The sequence below is a fragment of the Haemaphysalis longicornis genome, unplaced genomic scaffold, assembly GCF_048455015.1.
Source record: "Haemaphysalis longicornis isolate Haplotype H1 unplaced genomic scaffold, Haemaphysalis longicornis Haplotype H1 scaffold_6, whole genome shotgun sequence".
In the NCBI taxonomy this organism is placed as follows: domain Eukaryota; kingdom Metazoa; phylum Arthropoda; class Arachnida; order Ixodida; family Ixodidae; genus Haemaphysalis; species Haemaphysalis longicornis.
Window position 1 is genome coordinate 118264929 of NW_027526407.1, and position 3096 is coordinate 118268024.

The 3096-nt window shown below is 48.0% G+C and overlaps 1 long non-coding RNA gene across 1 annotated transcript; it reads right to left on the reverse strand.

Annotated features, from left to right (window-relative positions):
• Window positions 1–277: 277 nt before the first annotated feature.
• On the reverse strand, window positions 278–2306 carry LOC144141913 (uncharacterized). Its single transcript, XR_013316743.1, has 2 exons — window positions 1892–2306; window positions 278–1575 (listed from the first exon to the last, which is right to left on the reverse strand). It is a non-coding gene; the product is annotated as an uncharacterized LOC144141913 (long non-coding RNA).
• Between the last annotated feature and the right edge of the window lie 790 nt (window positions 2307–3096).

Here is a 3096-nt window from a genome sequence, read left to right on the forward strand (position 1 = left end):
CCGCCGGTCGCTGCTCATGGGCCGCTCGGCAATGGCACCAGGCGCGAAAGTTGGACGAGCGGCGGCGATGCCTCGGAATGGCCGCCGCCCGTCGTTTAGTATGTGTGTGCAGTAACGTGTTTAACAAATGAACGAAGAAAACATGTTGGTAATAGTATGTTTTCTGGTGTCGAATTGTTGTCTTTGTGGCGATAATAATTGGAGCGTTACACAAACATTCTTTTCGCTTTTCTTTTATTCAAAATTCATATGAAGACATCTTTGATTTGAAGTCATGAAAACACATGCACTACACAAAATATAATGCACATACATTTTATGTACTCTGTTGGACTCTAAGCAAAAATATGACATGCAAATTTAGGCATGCAACATTGCAGAATAGGAAAAAAACGTGCATAATGCACATTTAGCTACACAATCACTGATTATGCAAGAATAATTTCGAAAGTTCTAATCACCATACATATTTTTTTCGCGCACACCTCGGCGGGAGAAGGAAAGAACTTGAAAGTTCCACTCAATTTATATTTATTTCTTGGGCTCGCCTCGAGACGGGAATGTTCTTTAGACATTCAAAACATTCTTTTCAGTTCAGAGACACAGTAAACGGGAACCTATAATTTAAAAGAAAGCACGCACAGGTATGCTTCAACGCCTGCCTTTTGGGCCAGTTAACGCAAACTCTGAAAGGAAGCGTTGACCCGACCATACACTTCGAAGAAATCTTGTTCACACCAACAAAATGCAGCGAGAAAAAACTGTTGCAACACAATAACCGCACTATTGACCACTCATTGCTAGATTATATCTGCGTACAAAAATAATGCGCAACCACGTTGTCTAATACAGAACACAATCGCAACACAAATCGAGCGCACCCGTCTTTTCTTTTAATGGCGCGTGAACAGTCTGATTATGAGAGGGGGGGGGGGGGGACGCGCAGAAAAAAGTTTTCCTGTATTGTAAGCCGCATGTACCGAGCTCATTAATTGCAGATATCGGCTAGGTTGTCACACGCTATTCCCTAGCTCGTGTCTGGGCAGCGCCTCTTATCTCATCCTGTCCGATATCGGTTCTATCTTTAGAACTATGGAACAGCAAAGCCACTCGCGATAAAATGACATGGCGCGGGCGCGCAGGTTAGATTGAACAGCAAAGCCGGCAATGCTACCCTTTTTTTTTATGAGCGAAACGCTTGCAATGGCAGCTGCAGACAACGCATGTATTTCGGCTTGGCCTTCCACTGCTCCCTGTGCAAATTGACTGGCATTGAACACCGCAGTTTTACGTCAGATTTTTCGGAGCACTGAAGCAACGTTTGGCAGCAGTTTTGCCGCAAATATCCGTTTTGGAGCAAGATGGCACCGGAAAAATTGGTTAGGGCACGCTACCCCGCGCCAACAATCGCCGTGGTAATAGGTACGCAGTCAATGACAAGAAGCGCGTACAGCCTTCTTTGTGAGCAGGTGCAGCGTGATAACTTTGGAGGGGTTGAGGTGATTCACCACAGGAAACGTCCAATGAAGTCTCGAACCGTCCTCGACTTGGGACCCCACCCAAGACTCAAACCCACTGCACGAAACAACAACAAAAAATACATCGATAAGAATCCTGAATCGACGTTCAAGCAGTTACTAAGGTAATCGCAAAACGGCAATGCCGCCTCAAATTCACCTTACGAGCAAGAGTCTGCGCGCCGAATGCGCGTTTACTTCTGTTAAAACTTTGTGTACCTGCAAGGCTGGGATATATTTGCACATTAGTTTCCACTCCAAGACGACTGACATGTCTCTAACTTCACGTTACATGTGCGAAGTGAAAATAGAAGAGTGCAATCGGTCGGCTTCTAAGGAATTCACTATAACTTGTACAAAGCTAATTTGCTTACCTGTCATTTTTGGAGAAGACGAGAAACTTGGCCGAACTGTTTCGCCCTGTGTTGCTGCACCACAGAGCTGCGCAGGACTGGTGACGCTCCTTCCCCCGCGGCCCCATATTTACAATACATTCGTATATATTTTATAATGCAGCGAAACTTTCAGCCCGTGGAAGCGTTTAGGCAACCCGCGCAGCCCTTCACACGCCGGCTCGCTTACGCACGCACCGAACTGGCCCGCCGTGCGCGCCCAGAGAAAGAAAAAAAAATATTGGCGCCGGTGAGCTGTTGCGCATGCGTGAGGAGGCGCGGAAGCATGCGTGGTGTGGAAAGAAAGAAACGATGAGGGAAAGGGAAGGGCCACGCCGCAGCACCCTGCCGCTAGGATCGCCCCAATTTTGAAACCGAAACTAGCCAGAGTCGCCGACCAGTGGCCGTTCCTTGTGTGACAGGGGCACATGAAAATCTTTCCACCAAATGGCACTACTAGTCCTTCACAAATAAGAAAAAACGACGGCCCAAGGCGAGGCTTGAAGCTCCGGCCGCGCCGAGTCACCGGCCGCGCTGCGTTGATAGCACAGAGGCACAGAGGTTGTATACATCCGGGCAGCCAGTCGTGCCGCCAGGGCAAGTTGAGTCGCTGCAGTCGGATGCGTTGGCGCGCTGGCACGGGAATTTAAATCGTCTATGTATGCGCAAGCAAGCGAAGCAGATGAACGTTGCAATTGTTTGCAACGGCGAGAACTGCCTCTTCGTTAGCAGCAGAGTTTGACACCACCTATCGCCAAAATAAACAGATTGAGACAACACGGCCGCGCTCTCTGCCTGTGATCGCGCTGGTTGAAGCATCTATACGGGTATACGTACGGTATTGGTTTTGTAGCTGCGTGCAACCGTTGCGTCCTGCTTACTCGTTCTAATTAGCATTAGGCCACGGTTGAAGTGCTGGTGCACGGAGGCAACAGAAGACTAACATGGCGACCTCCCGCTTGAGATGATTACCTCAGATAGGGCGTTTATTGTGGACGTGGTAGTATACAAGGAACCGAACGCCATCTCACAAATGATGTTAAGTCGTTCTAAATCCTCCCTTTTGCTACCCGGATGGGCAACGGTACTACCGTGGAGGTTCGTCCACTTCTTTAGATCATGCCTAGGGAGTACATTTTTTGCTATAGGTACTTTTCAGGGCACATTACTTGATTAAAACTCCATTT